This window comes from Jaculus jaculus, chromosome 3 (genome assembly GCF_020740685.1).
Source record: "Jaculus jaculus isolate mJacJac1 chromosome 3, mJacJac1.mat.Y.cur, whole genome shotgun sequence".
Classification (NCBI taxonomy): domain Eukaryota; kingdom Metazoa; phylum Chordata; class Mammalia; order Rodentia; family Dipodidae; genus Jaculus; species Jaculus jaculus.
In genome coordinates, this window is record NC_059104.1 from 175,089,807 (window position 1) to 175,106,179 (window position 16,373).

A 16,373-nucleotide genomic window follows, 5' to 3' on the forward strand; every position below is an offset into this window, starting at 1 on the left:
GCCTCAGGCCCAAGAAGGAGCCTCACACTCTCTGTTGTAGACAGCTTCATGTTGCTGGAGTGAACATCCAAACCAGGCACAGTTTAGGGAGGAAGACATTTATTTCAAGCTTACAGGTCCAGGGGGGAAATTCCATCAGTGGTGGAAGAAGCTGATTCCATCCATCCAAGTGCACAGAGGAGCCATCTCCAGCCACCCAACACCAAAAGCAATAAGCACAAAACAGGCAGCAAACAGCAAGGGCCTGGCCAGAGCTCAGACTGCTCTCCATACCTTTGGACTGAAAATCAGATCTACCCCTAAACATGCCTTTGAACTGGACCCCAGGATCAACCCACAGTGACACCTCCTCCATCCAGGCAGCTGGAGATCCAAGTGACAAGCTTAATAAAACACCTGAGTCTATGGGGGACATACATTCAAACCACCACACCCTCCAAGGGGAACCCGTGCTTTAGGATCTTTATTGCTTTCTCTTCAGCCCCATGTCTGACTAAAACACAAACCCTGACAGTTATACTCTCAGCACATACGTAGAGACCAGTTTCTTCATATAGATGACTTCACCTAAGACTATCATCTTTTGCTTGGATCAGTACAGTGGTCTCCCTGTCATTGTCTAGCATTTTCCTCTTAAAGATGGTGTCACCCACAGCAGCTGGGACAAACATTTAAAAACCATATGTCATGAAAGTAGAAGTGATACTTTCTAGGGAAACAAAGAAGTAAAGGGAGGAGGAGAGATGAGAAAGGGAAGGATAGGGAGTGTGGTGGTTTAAATCATATATCCTCTATAAACTCAGGTGTTTTGAATGGCTGATTCCCAGCTGATGGCAACTGGAGAGGTGGAGCCTTGCTGACGGAGGTGTGTTGTTAGGGGTGGGCTTAGGGGTGTTATAGCCAGCACCCCCTTTGCCAGAGATCAGTTGGCTCACTCTCCTGCTGTTTTCCACCCATGGTGGCAAGAAGGTGATGCCCAGTCTCTGCTCATGCCATGCTTTCCCCTGCCATCATGAAGAAAAAAAAAAAAAATTTCCTCCCATCAGCAGCTTTTGCTCGAGTGCAGCCAAGAGGCTGGTGGCAAAGTGGAATGGAGGGTCTGTCACCCCACTAAAACACATGGCCCTGGCTTGGCCGTTGATCTTGGCTTAGCTGCTGACTTACCCTGTGAACCTAGGGGAAGCTTTGTCCCATTCTCATGCCTCAGTTCGCTCTTTTCTGAAATGGGTCATTGGACACCGAGCCCCAAGGGTGGCTTTGTGATCACTCTTATTGATAAGAAAGTAGAGATTCAGAGAGGCTTGGTGATGGGCCTGCAGTCGCGCGTCATCCTCCAGGCCCTAGGCCCTTGGCTTCCCCCTCTCCTCCCCTGCGCTCATGCCCTCACTCAGACAGCTGGTCTTTTCTCGTATCTAGACTTGTATTCCCAATTAGGCTCTGAGCCCCTCAGGGCAGGAACCACATCTGGTTCCTACTTTTTCCTGTTCTTCAAGGTTAGGCAACCAGCAGGTGTTGAGTGAAGGCTTCGTGAGTTAAGAGGGAGAGTTTAGGTGCCCTGGGCCACAAAAGGGAGGTGACAGCAAAGCTCAGATCCCCGCCAGGCCTTCCTGGTCCCCCTGAACTTCTGGATGCTGGCATGGGAGTCATCCACTCACTCAAGCTAGAAAGCTGGGGCCTACTATGTGCTAGTTTCTGCAATAGTGCCCTGGGGACAGAGCACTGAGTAGGCAGACAAGGCCACCTTCCTCGGTGGGAGGAGCTCACATTCTGGACTGAGAAGCAGCAAACAGGCATGGGGTGCATCCATTCTCCAGACACTTCCAGTAGAGACAAGGTAAGAGGCCTACAGAGGCTGGGGTGGGGCAACTGCAAATAAGGCAGCTCCAGAAAAGTCCTCTCTGTGGAGCCGGGATCCAGCTGCCTGACAACAGGGAAAATCATACCTGGCTGAGAGAAGAGGAAGTGCAAAGGCCCTGAGGCAGGTTCGATCTGGGGGTGTGGGTGCGTTTGTGTGTATATGTATGTGTGCAGATCAGAAAGAAAGCTGAGTAGCTGAAGGTAATGTTCAGAGGGAGGGGTGTGAGGGCCCGACCCAGGGGAAAGAGAGGCAGGTAAGACCGTGGCCCCCGTGAGGAGTGTACACTTTGAAAATATTTATTTATTATTTACTTATTTGAAAAGAGAGAGAGAGAAGAATATGGGCACACCAGGGGCCTCTTGTCACTGTAAATGAACTGCAGACTTATATGCCACTTCGTGCATCTGGCTTTACATGACCCCTGGGAAATTGGACCTGGGCCATCAGGCTTTACAAGCAAGCCCCTTTAACTGCTAAGTCATTTCTCCATCCCAGGAGTGGACATTTTAAGGGAAGGAAGATGGCAACTCATCGGGGGGGAGGAGGGGATATTTGAGCAGACAAGTAAAAAATATGACTGACATTTTGAAGGATCATTGACTCTGTAATTCATGTGTGTGTGTGTGCATCTATGCACACATGTGTTCATGTGTGTGTGGGTGCATGTGTGGAGGTCAGCAGACAACTTTTGGAGCTGGAGAGATAATCTTAGTGGTTAAGGCTCTTGCCTATGAGGCCTAAGGACCCAGGTTCGATTCCCCAGTACCCATGTAGGTCAGACGCACAAGGCAGCACATGAGTCAGGAGTTTGTTTGCTGGAGGCCCTGGTGTGTCCATTCTATTTATTAAATAAAATATTTTTTTTTAAGTCTTAAAAGAACACAACTTTTGGGTGTTAGTCTTTGCCCTCTACCTGGTTTGAAGTAGTCTTTCATTGCTCACCTGTGTGCCAGGCTAACACACACAAGTAGCGTGTTCTCTGGTCTCAGCCTCCTTTCTTGCTGTCCTGCCTTCCTTCTTGCTGCAGGCAGGCTGGGATTACAGACTCCTGCCACAGCATCTGGCTTTACATGGGATCTGGGGATTTGAACTCAGGTATTTATGCTTGCGTGGCAAGTGCTTTATCCACCAAGCCATCTCCCCAGCCTTGACTCTGGGATTCTTGCTGTGGCTGGCAGAGGCGCTGTAGGGATGTGTGGCCCCTTGTTCAAGGGGAAGGAAGCTCTGCTTCCAGGCAAACTAAGGTCATGGGTAGCTGATGGAGTTCAGGTTTCTTTCCAGAGAGCTGAGTCTGAGGTTCTGGTCCAGAGAAAACCAGCCAAGCCTGCCCCTCCCTAACATCCCAGGGGTGTTACAGAAAACCTCGCCTGCAAGATGTCTGGGCCCCCACTCCTTGATTATATTAATGCCAAAATGTATTAAAGAAGCGTGGTAGAAATGCCATTCTAATTGTTTCATACACACGCCACTGGGAGGGAACTGATTGGACACAGCTCACAGGCAGTATGTTAATACGCTATTTTCATATGATGATAGCTTTGCATAATCTTCCCTTCCCCTAGCTTTGCAGGGACCTGTTGTTAACCAAGCCCCAGGAGAGAAGGGGGAAGGCAATTTGACTTCAAGTCCACTCCCCGCCACATTAATTAGTCATGTGGCTGGGGAAAGGTGTGCTCACTCAGTACAAAGTAGACTTTATAATTTATACACCAGCTGTTTCCGTCCATTCTCCTCCCTGCCTGCCTCTAATGAAATCGTGTTACCAGAGAACTGACTGGCGTGAATTGAGCCTTTAATCCCATTGACCCTGGCCTGGCTGCTGGGGCCCAGGGGAGGGGGGAGGGGGGGCCTTTCAGCAAGGGTCTGTGATGAGAAGACCCTGGCAGGCCAGACCCTTGGCTCCCCAACCTGGCCTGTGAGCCCACACAATGGAGCAGCTTGAGGTGGGGGCCCTGCCTGGCTGAGCAGCCCTCTTGGAGATCCCTAGAGGTTGGGATAGCTCACATTCATTGCCTCATCTTCTGAGATCCAGCGAAGCACAGCATTCTCATCTAGGTTGTTCCTTTACTCAGAGAACAGGGCAGGCCAGACTGCACAACCAATGAGCTAATGCTTGCCTTTCTGGCCACGGGGGCTGCTGGGAAAACAGAAGCATGATTCCATGGAGGAAACGATGGCCCAGCCCCCAGCCCCTGACCCACACCAGAGCCCAGGGCAGAGACAGTGGGGACACAACCTTAGTCCTGGATTCAGTCCGAGACGCAGAAGGGCAGTGCTGAGAAATGTAAGTTGGAGGGGCGCTTCTCGTCCTCCCACTCCCAAACGAAAATCAAACAAGACCAGGCGCCAAGGCCACTGGAGAAAAATGCCTGCAGAAGCTCACACTTAGAGCAGGAATAAACACAGCAATTAGCACCATGGCAGCCTCTTAAACAAACACATGGGACCAAGGCGAGGGCTGGGGAGGCTCCTGCATCTGTCAGGGCTGTAGGCCACAGAAGCAGGGCTAGTTTGCGGGACACTGAGAATGAGGTATAAGGCTGTGATTTGGGACAGGTTTGGGGGGATGACAAAGACGGTCTCAGGTGCTAGTGGCAGGATAGGATGGGGTGGGGACAAGGATAGCTTCCTGGCTGCCATCTTTAATTTTACCTTCTCCTGGAGGACCTTGAGGAAGTCACAGTGAGGTAACTTTCTATAGCTCGCATCTTCATGACCTGTGAGACCCTGAGTGAGCTCACGGACCCAGGCCCAGACACCCTGGTCTGCTGTTGCAAACAGCCTGGCCTTTGCTGTTTCATCCCCCCTCGCCCCAGAATGGAACCTCCTCTGCTTGCCCTAGCTAAATCCTGGAATCTTTAAGATGGCTTCTAGATCTTTGAGTTATCATCCACAGCTAACCTTTCCAGATCCCTCCAGCTGGTCTGTGAGGAACCCAAAATAGTATCCCCCCCCTTGATGTCAGGGACATCTCTGCATACCCTGCGCCTAGCATGGACAAGAAGACCGTAAGTGGCCAGTCCTCAGTTTGCCCATCTGTAAAATAGGTGGGTAATTTCCTAGAATCACTCCTACTGCCTGGATACCCCCACCCCAGGCCATGTCCTGCAGAAATGAGGAAGGAAAGGTTTGAAAGCCACTTGAACGGTGTTGTGGGCACCCAAGCTGATTTATTAGCTCTGAATATCAAGGTAGTTCTTTTTTGTAATGGCATTAAAGAAAAATAAAAAAGAAAAGAAAAAGAAAGGCTTCAACCAGTCATCTTTTTAATGAAAGTGTGGGAACATCAGGGGAACCTATCCAGAGAGGGAAAATGAAGTTGTCATTTTTCAACATAATTAAACTTGGTTTTCAAAAAATCTCCTGATCTGAAATGTGAATTACGCTAATTACTTCTGGTGGCTGCAACATTGATTTCAGTGTTAAAGTTAATGGACTTAATGGACGTTGCTTTTTCCATAGACATGCCTTCTTGCTCAAGCCCCGTATGTCCACCATGAGGAGAACCTCTCAGTCTGCCCTCAGTAGCTGCTACCCCCCTACCAACCACCGCCATGTCGGCTCCTCCCAGGCAGGCTGTGGCCGAGGCCTGGAGGTCTCTGGTAAATCATGGTTCCGTCTTCTTTAATGAGGCGAAAGTAGGCCAGGTACTCACCTCGTGTTCCTATGGAGTGATGGCCCATGAAGAGACCCAGAGGAGGTCCACAGCGTCCAGGAGCCTTAAGGATGGCCTGGGGCCTCAGGCTGAGCTGTGGCATGCCAGGCTTCCTCTAGAGGCCTCAAGACCCCTAGGTGGCTGGAGGAGGCTGCAAGAGCAAAGAGGAGACATGGATGAAGGTCGGGGAGACTTGGTCCCTGGAAGAGCAGTGTAGAGCGCTGGCTATGAAGTAAAGAAGTGAGCGAATGAGGAAGGTGCCTCGTAGGGGAACTGAGACAGGGAAAGTTGGCTGTGGCCAGGCCACAGCATCTCCTGGAAGCAGTACGGAGGACACGGAACCATGGAGACCAGGATGGGAGACTTGGACAGTCTTCAAACTTGTATGAAGGCGACAAGGCCCTCGTGTGAGGGCACAAGCTGGCACCCGGAGGACTGTTTCTCTTCTCAGGAAAGAAAGGCATTATGGACCCCAGAATAGGCCTGGCCACACCTCTCCAAGGCTCTGGTTCCCCCATTAAAATGTCTGAGTGACTGGGAACGGGAGGTCCTCTCCTGCAGCTCTGTCCTCACGGAGGAAGCCTTCCTGACCAAAGGGTCACAAAGCATGGGACAGGAGGGAAGTTGAAGCCTGGAGCTCGTCCTCCTCCTTCGAAAGGGCCTTGCAGGTCTGGGGACGTGGCTCAGTTGGTAATGTGCTTGCCACGCAAGCATAAGGCCCCAAGCTTAGCTCCCATGTAGAAGTCCAGCATGGTGGAGTGCTCCTGTGACCTCAGTGCTTGGGAGGGAGAGACAGGTAGATCTCTGGGATAAACTGGCTAGCTAGACTAGCCAAGCTGGTGAGTTCCGCATTCAATGAGAAACCCTATCTCATAAAACAAGGTGAAGAAGCCAGCCATGGTGGCGCACACCTTTAATCCCAGCACTCAGGAGGCAGAGGTAGGAGGATCGCCATGAGTTCAAGGCCACCCTGAGACTACAGAGTGAATTCCAGGTCAGCCTGAGCTAGAGTGAGAACTTACCTCGAAAAACCAAAACAATAAAAATAAAAAATACGGTGAAGAGCCACCAAAGAAAATGTTGACCTCTGGCCTCTACCCATGTGTATAAACATGTACATGTGTGCTCCCCCACATATGAATATGGATACACACAGGTATGCACACTGTACATATACTTGCAAAAAAAAAAAACACCCTACAATGGCTTCACTAGTCCCAGCTGGAGGCATGCAGTGGGGTGTTCCTCTTTAAACAGTAGAGCTTATAGCCAGGGGTGGGGGGTACCACCGGCCAGGGAGCCCTCTTCTGATTCCAGAATTCAGACAAGTTCAACTCTGATGTGCAGCTTGCACTTCTAGGAGGCAGCCTGAGTCACTGGTGGAAGGTGGGGGCCCTGGGGTGCTGACCTGGAGGTGCAGTGGAGGGACACAGGGCATGGAAGGGACGACCAGAGAAGGAGGCAGGGCCTTCGGGATGGAGCAGGGGGCTGGAGAGGGCTAGTGACTCCGTAGGAATGACTCAGCTTCTAGGCGGAGACTGGGAACTGGGTCCTGGTGGCATCCTGTCAGATGGGCCACTGAGCTAGGGTGTTGCACCTGCCCGAGAAGAAAGCTCTGGGGCAGAGGGTGTGCTGGGCCTAGGGAGCAGGAGAGATAAGATCCTCCACACCGCTGGGAGGTATTGATGAGGGCAAGCAACCCAGACTCATTTCTCCTCCTTCTCCCCCTCCATTTCCTTGCCTATCCCCAAACCCACCTCACACCCTCCCAGTAGTCTCTCTCTCTCCCTGAAGCTCATGTCCAGCCACTTTCATCATCCTGGACTTCTCTAAGGACTCACCCTCCTGCTCCTTCCACCTTTCCTCAAGCCAGCCTTATGACCAAAGCAATCGCATGTCTTTCTCCTTTTCTAAGATAGTGGTGACAAATGCTCACATGGCACCTGCTGCCTCTGAGATGTGTTCACAATTTCAACCCTTGTCACAAGCTGATGGGAACTGAAGTCATTATCAGTTCCCCGGGGTACGTTGGAGACGCTGAGGTCCAGAGAAGTTAATGGGGTGTTCGAAGTAACACAGCTAGTAAGTGACTAAGTCAGGATCTGAACCCAGACCATTGCCACCTCCACCCTTGGCCCCATCCCATCTTTGCTGAGCCATGAGGTCAGAACAACTGTAACTTGGACTCTTACAACCATCTACAAGCTCCGTACGCACTCTATAGTGTACTTGAAGGTGTGTTGCTTGAACGTGTCTGACCTCAGGGCTTTTGCACATCCTCTTCCTTCTCCTTGAAATACTCTTTTCCCAGAATGTCTACTCGCCTGACGCTTCTGGCCCTTTCATTCCCTGACCCAAATACTGCCTCTGGCGGGAGGGCCCCTATGTAAAACCATCGCTCCTGCCCCTCCCTTCCTCTCCCTTCCCTGCTGTAGTGAATGAATGATAGGTCCCCTGTAGGCTCATGTGTTTTGAATACTTGGTCCCCAGCTGGTGGCAATTTGGGAAAACTGTGGGGTCTTTGGAACACGAAACCTTGCTGGAGGAGATGTGTTTCTGAGGAGTGGGCTTTGGGGCAACACAGCCCTGCTTCAAGCCCAGTACATAGAGTACTTCCTTCCAGCTGCTGTGGGGATGTGATGCCTGCCTGGCTGGCTGCTCATACCACGTTTTTCCTCCCATGATGAAATTTCCCCTCAAGACCATAAGCTTCGTTCAGTGATGTATTCCTAGTACCCGGCACACGGTGGTCACAGCCAGTCCTTTAAAATAACAAATTAGTAGTATTTGCTTCCTGGGAACATGGACAAGACAAATTCTGTACAGCGGAGGTCCACAGGGAAGAGAATCTGTCAGCCCCTCTTCCCCACTTCTGCAGTTCCAGGCACACTTCTGCATGGATCCTGCTCCCCCTCCTTCTAGAAACCCAGGGACCTTCAACTTTTCACCTCAAGTCCTCATCTTCAAACAGTTCCACGCCCCTCACCAACCTGGAGCCCCTCCGCCTGCATCTCCGCCAGTTTAGCTCTCAGCCCAGAGTCCAGGCTGATGGTCTCCGGCTGTGGGGGTGATACACTGCACATTTGAAGAGGGAGCAGTCAGTTGTGGTCTGTGCCCATTGAATTCTCTAGCTGTTATGCAAGGCAAGATCAGCACAGGACTCAGACCAGTGGGAGCCCATCCACAGGGCCTCCACTGTGGCAGCCGCAGGGTTTTCACCTGGCCCTGCTCCCCGCGCCCCCGAACAGGCTTTACCCACCTTGCTGCGTACGGCTGGCTAAGCAGTTTCTGGGCCCTACACATTGGATGGAGAGACAAAACTACCCGATGGGCAGGCCTTCTCATTCCTGAGGGTCTTCCCTAGGTCACCAACAACTTTATTATTTGGGATAACAACAAATTGCTTCCGGTCATCCCTCTGCTCTAGCCTTTGCTCAGCCCCCTGGAATTGTACTGGTCCATCCCTATCTTGCTGGGCAGCCCACATCCAAGAAGGGCCCATCAGTTCTGTTATCTAACTCTGGGGACAGAACACACTCAGGGGTACCATAACCATGGTAATGCCTTTGGTTTATGAGTGCTAGCTGGTTCCAGACCTATGCTAATTCACACCTGAGATAAGCACTATTGGCTCCACCCATTGTTCAGATGGGCAGGTCGAGGCTCACTGGGGTGATGCGATGGCCCTACTCACAGCCAGGGGCAGAGATAGCGTTTGAGCTCAGCCTGTCTGTCTATCACCATGTCGAATTTATTGACCACTGTCTCCTGCCTAAAGAGCTGTAGGAGACAGAGCACCTGGTGGAACTTGACCTCCTAGAGGTCTCGTTCCAGATGCAGAGGTTGGACTGTGCCCACACAAAGCCACCTCAGGGCATGTGTGACCTGTGGGTAGAGATTATTCCTGCGCATTCACAGGGGGTGAGGAACAGTGGGGAAGCCGAAGCCAGCCCCACCTGACAAGCAAATGCTGGAGTGAATTCTTCCAAGTCAAGCCAGATCTGCTTCCCCATGGGTGTGAGGTGGTCCCCTGGGGACTGGACATCTGACCTTGTTTGATATAAAACTCAGCACCCTATGTCCATCACCCCAGGGTCCACCATGATTATTGTTCCTGTAAAAACAGTCCTTTAAAAAACAAATTAGTAGTATTCGCTTCCTGGGAACATGGACAAGAGAAATTCTGTACAGCGGAGGTCCACAGGGAAGAGAATCTGTCAGCCCCTCTTCCTAAAGTTCCTAATCCATGTTCTCATGTGCTATCCCTAGCCTCTGACAAGGCCGGACCTATATGAGCAAGGAGGCTTGGTTATTATGTAGAAGAGTTATAATAAGAAATATGACTGCAAAAGCCAAGTCAGTTGAAATTGGACTATAATTAAATGCTTAGAAAATTCTATGCTTGGCTCATTTTAAAATCAAGTGCTTCTTTGTAGCAATTTCCTTTCTTTAATTACAATTTCCTGTCTAGTTTGACATTTACAATGCAATCTTGGGGGACATGTTTGTGATTTATTATTCCTGCTCCTATCAGGATATCACTGTGCAGAAATGAGTTTATAAAATAAGAGCTCAAATTATTATGGCCTTTGACCAATAAAGCAGGCTCATAATTTCAGGCCTGAGAGAAGATTACCATTTTTGACAACCCAAGGCAGAAATACTGGAGAGGGGGAGGGCACACTTTGGGCACTTTGCTTCATGTTCAAAAACACTGCATTGTGTCCTCCAGGAAGACCAGCTCTGGAGGCAGAAGAATATACCAATAAACCCACAAATCCATGCAAGACCTTGTGGCTTGGAACTGCTTTCATTGTCATTGGCTTTCACTGTCCATCCGAGTAGATAGTCATAGGACTCCCCAACTGTGACATGGGGAGACTGATACCTAGAGAAGTTAAGTTCCTTACTCAAAGTCACACAATCTGAAAACAGTGGCCACAGACACAGCACCCAAGTCCTTTTCTCATTCTGTAAAAGCTACAAATGCTTAATAAGTGTCCTGAGATACAGAAGGTTGTCTCAATACATCTCTAGGCAGGAAGTCTGCTTACATCAACTTTTCATTTCTATAACAAAATACCTGAGCTAATTAACTTATAAAGAGAAGAGGTTGGTTTGGGCAAGACAATGTTCAAGGATCTAGTGCAAGATCAACAGGTTGGCTGTCTTGCTTTGGGCCTGCTCTGGAGAAAATATATTGGGAGCAGAACTGCTCCCTTTCTGGCTGAGAAGCAAAAAGAAGGAACAGGAAGGAAAGGGCTCACAATTCCTTAGTGTATACTCCCAATGTCCTAAAGACCTTCTACAAGACCCAACCTCTCAAAAATTACAGCATCTCTCAATAGCGCCACCTGGGGTCCAAGTCTTGTAGTGTATGGAGCTTTGCCAGGGCAGGTAGCCTGCAAGTTGCGGCAGAAGCCCTCTGCTTCCAAGGCCAGAGCTGAGACTAACATCCAGCGTGACATGTGACCCATGACCCATACGCAGCCCATCAGCAGAGGCCACTGGGCTGTGGACCTTGGTCCCTGAAATGAATGTCATCTTTTTTTTTATATCCTTTTCCCTTTATGATGGCTTGAATGCAAAGAGTTCCCCATTGCCTCGCGTGTTTGTAATTAAGCCCTATGCTTGGTGCCCAGCTGGAGGAGCTTTTGGGAGGTGGAGCCTTGCTGGATGGGGTGTGTCACTGAGGGAGGACCTTGGGACGTCATAGTCCTTCCCCACTGCCGGTTCTCACCAGCTCACTCTTGCTGCCCCATCCCTAAGATGTGACACTGGCCATGCCTTCCCCACCAGGATGAAACTTGCCCTCAAAACTATCCGCAGAAGGAAACCCCTTCCTTCCCTTAGCTGCTCCTGGTCGGGCGCTTGGTCCCAGCAATGAGAATCACCTTCTCATTTCTAGAAATGTTGGAACGTTGTCCAAGGTCGGCGGCATTGCGGGGCGCGGCTTTCCCCTGGAGGGGTGCAGTGAGACGGTGAGTGGTGGAAGGGATTCCCTCTGCCAGCACGCGCGGCTCCAGTGGCTTTGGCTGCATGTGTGGCCTGGCTGTCCACATGAATGTAAAGCACATATGCAGTGTGACGGGTGGGGAGGGCAGGTGACATCTGGGTGCTTGCATGAAAGTGTGCCATTTTATTGCCACCCACTCAACACGATCTGAAGAAGAGGCCCACATGGATTCACATGGCCATGGAGCGATACAGCTTCCACTTCTCTGGAAAGAACTGGGGAGGGGTGGGGAGAGCAAAGGAAGAGGGCGTCTCCTGGGGCTCCTCTGGGGTCCTTTCTCCTGTTCCCTGGTCCTGGCTGGGGTATAGACTTCAAGGAGCATGTTCCCCAGATAGGGTAAGCATCGACTCCTGGTAAGGATGATGGACTCAACACTGCCCCATCTGAGGCTGCAGATTCTCTGACACCAGCCTGTAAGGGGTGGTGCCATCCTGAAGGCTGGGCACAGTGGGCAGAGCACTTCTGGAGCCCAGCAAAAAGTCCATCTGTGGACACTGGGTCAGAGGCATGCACAGGACATCCAAGGGGTGGTACCCAGGAAGTGATTCTATGAAGGTCTGGAACCTGGGAGAAGACCTGATGGAGGCCTGCAACTTCTGCCCTTGTGGCTCTCAACATTGTCTTCTTGCCTCCGCCCCAGCTTGGACCGAGGCTGTGCAGCCAGGGCTGGGCTAGAGCAGGGCTCCCAGCGCAGACCGCCAGGGGCTGAGGCCACATGGGGCTCCAGCAGTGAGTTGAAGATTGGTTTGTGAAACTATGAGCCTAGGTCTGAGCATATAAAGGCTCTGGGGCCTGGAGCAGGGTTCTAAGATACTCCCCCCGTCCCCCACCTGCAGATTCTCTTCTGAAGTGGTGTGGGCTTCTGCCTTGTCTCCCAGGAAAGGTGTCATTAGAGGAGGCAAACCTCCCTCTCTGACTTTGGGCCTTCAGTGAAGTCTGTTCAGAGACTCATCCATTGCCTGTGAAAATCCCTTTATTACTTCAAAACAATTTTAAAGCAGAATGTATTAAGACTTTTGAAGAAAGAAAATCACATCCCTGGGCTGGGATGAAGGTGATGAAATTCAAATGGATGGGCCTGGCAATCCTTTTAGGGCCCTTCCCCCATGCCAGACTGTGAGGGAGGGAGTGGGGACTCGGCTCACCTGACCCCCAGACAAAGCATGGCTCCGTCGAAGGCCACCTCCATGACTGCCCTGGCCCAGGCTGCTAGGCATCTGCTGCCCTCCCTGGACATGCACAGGGGAGTATGCACTCATGCATATACACATACATACACATGTGCATCATATGCACACACATACACATATGCATCCCCACACACCAATGCACACAGATAGGCACATTTGCCACACACACACACATGTACACACACGCACATATGTATACATATGCATATATACAGACACATATACTGGTCCCTTCCCTGCCTACAGTTACTTCTCTGGGCTTACTATTGCCTAGGGAGGAATCATAGTGGTTTTGATCTTTATTGTTGACCAGGACCATGATAGAAAGCCTTCCAAGGTCATGACTCTTCCTAGAATTCCCTGGACCTACAAATAGGTCTGATGCCCCTTCTCACTTCCTGACTGTATGAGGCTGGCCCACCTGGGCCCAGGTGATCCTGGGAGTTGAGCATCTCCCCACTCTATCCTGCACAAAGAGACAGGAGAAGGGTTCTTGTGAATGCTGCTGCCCTAGCTGACCCTATCTGACCACATGGGGTCATCCAACCGGGGATCAGGTGATCCTGGGACTTGAGTGTCTCCTTACCCAACCCTGCGTAAAGAGACGGGGGCGAGGCTGTACTGAATGCTATTGCCCTAGTCCACCCAATCTGTGTTGAACAATTTTTCTTTGTTGTAAAGCACCTGAAGTAATCCAGTTAAAGTTTTTGTTTGGTTCAGTTTCAACCCATGGTTGGTTGACTCTTGGTCTGGGGGCTGTGGGGAGGCAGAGCATCACAGCACAGATGGCGTGGTAGAACAAAACTGCTCACCTCATGGTTTCCAAAAAGCAAAGAAAGGGTGTGGGGCACGAGGCCAGAGTCCCAATGTCCCCTTCAAGGGTTCTCCTTCAATGACCTAACGTCCTTGCATTTGGCTCCACCTCTGGAAGGTTCTACCACCTCCCAGTGGTGCCAAAAGCAAGTGACCATGGCCTTTGAGGGAGAGGAATTTAAGATACAGAGCCTGACACCATCCCTCCTCTGCACCGACCCTGTAAAGCCCACCGACGAAGCATGAAGAAAGGCTGAAGGAGATGATTTCAAGGATCCACAGAGCTCCTCAGGCCACATGCCCATCCTTCTTCCATCCAGTCAGCAAGTTCAGCTTGATAAGGTCACAGTAGAGATCAAGGAAACTCCACCGGCTCACGGGTCTGAGCAAACAGGAAGGAAGATAGTAGTCACTGCAACCCAGTGTGTTACATGTTGTGACAGAAAAAGCACAGGGAGCTAGGGCAGCAGAGACATGTGACTCACGCAGCTAGGGACAAGGTCTCCTGGGCCTCGGCAGGTGGGAAGGAGCCAGGGAAGGGAGGGGAAAGCAGTAGAGAGAGGAGGGCAGGGGTAAAGAAGGAAGAGGAAGCAAAGAGAGGGAAGGAGAAGAGAGGGGGTGAAGAGGGATCTTATAGGAGAAGGATATTGGACAAATTTAACTAGGCTCCTTCAACACCTTTGGTTGGGACCCAAGGACCACTTGTGTTGTGTGTGGCCTCTGAGTCTCTAGGAAAAATCTGCTCAGCCTCACATGGTACCCAGCATACCAACCACAATTCCACCAGGGCACATTTATTAACTAAGGGCTCTTTTGACACTGCTTAAAATAAAACACTGCTCCAAAGATGTGTGCCACACTTCATAGTAGGTGTGTTAGGCACGCCATCGCCCTCAGGGGTAACAAAGCCAGCAAACTGCTCAGTGACCTGTGGGATGCAAGCCAAGACGTCTTCTTATTTATCTAACACAGATCTGATGCAAGCCACATTCATCATGGTTGGCAAGAGACCCAATACCTGTCATTCTCAGGGAGTTCTTGTCCCTCCCATGTTATTTTACAAGAATTTCAGAAGATCCCAGGAGACCAGGCTGGCCATGGTCCCCAGATACGGCTGTTTCTGTTTATGACTTAGGAAAGGCAGGTTGTTCTCCTGTGACCAGCCCCGAGTGGTTGGAGCCGGATACTCAGCTTTTCACTGCTCCTTCCCTACAGCTAGAAGCATCACCCCACTAATAGCTGCCATTGTCAACTTAACTAGGTTTAGACTCCCCTAAAAGACACAACTCTGGGTAGGTCTGTGAAGGTTTTTGCAAAGGTTTAACTGAGGAGGTGCAGTGGTTTTGAGTGTGGTGTCCCCAGTAAACTTCTGTGTTCTGAATGCTTTCTCCCAGCTCATGACAATTTGAGAGGTGGAGTCTTGCTGGAGGAGCTGTGTTCCTGGGGGCTGACCTTGAAGTTTATTAGCCCCTAGCTTAGCAGGGTTAGTCAGCTCTGTCTCGCTGCTGTTTTCCACCTGCTGTGGCGGAGGTGATGTCCAGCCTCTTGCTCATGCTGTCCTTTCCCCTGCCACTACGGAGCTTTTCCTCAAGACTATAAGCCAAAGTGAATCCTTTTCTCACATCCTCTGCTTTGGGTTGGGTGTTTTGTCCCAGCAATGAGAAGAGAACTGCAACAGAAGGGAAGCCCTATTCTGAATGTGTCACCATTTCATGGGTTGGGTTCTAGACTGAATAAAAAGGAGAAAGCAAGTGTAGCCAGCGTTCACCTCCCTCTGCTTCCTGATTTCAGACCCAATGTGACCAGCCACTTCACAAACCTGCCACCATGCCTTCTTCCCTGATAGACTGTGTCCCTTCCTAAGTGTGGGCCAGAATAAATTCTTCTTTCCTTAAGCTGCTTTAATCAGGTATTTTATCAATGAAAAAAGTAATTAATACAATTTTCTTTCTTTCTTTCTTTCTTTCTTTCTTTCTTTCTTTCTTTCTTTCTTTCTTTCTTTCTTTCTTTTTGTCTTTTGAAGTAGGGTCTCACTCTAGCCCAGGCTGACCTGGAAGTCACTATGTAGTCTCAGGGTAGCCTCAAACTCACAACGATCCTCCTACCTCTGCCTCCTGAGTGCTGGGATTAAAGGCGTGCACCAAATTAATACAATTTTCAAGGCTACTCTTAGGCCCAAGGACAGACTCTGTGGGCTAACCCACTTGAAGGTCTGTTCATCTGAGGCTCATAAATTGTCTCAGAGGCCACCCAAGGTCTTGGTTTGTGGACAAGCCCAACACTGCGCATGCTTGCTGCTCACTGGGAAGGGCTCAGCAGTCTTCCCTTCCTCTCCTGTCAAGGCCCCATGGCCTCTTGATCCCCATGGGCTAGCCCAGCTCTGTAGCAATCCAGAAATTGTGCATTCAGTGGGAACATTAGGCCCGATTAAGAAATTTATGCCAATGAACTGTGCTTAGTTGGATTTGGGGAAGGACATCAAACAGGTTGCTTGACATTCCTGGGCCCTCCACAAAATCCTAGGGCTCCCTGGCTCCTGCCCACCAGGCTGACTGCAGCCCTAGACCCTTCACCCCCAATTTCCCAGCCTTCAGCCTCTGAAGCCTAGTTACAGGAAAGTTATCTTCCTAATCAGACTAATTAGTACTGGGGACACAAAGTCATAATCTACCAAGAATGCAAATGCCAGTTTTACAAAATGAAAACGCCATATGTGCAGTAATTAGCAAACCACGGGCACATTTTATAAATCATATTTATTAGTTTGTAAACAAATCAAGCTCTAAATGAAATGAAAGATGCCATTAGCAGGGACTGTGGCAGTGTTGAGCAGGTCTCAAA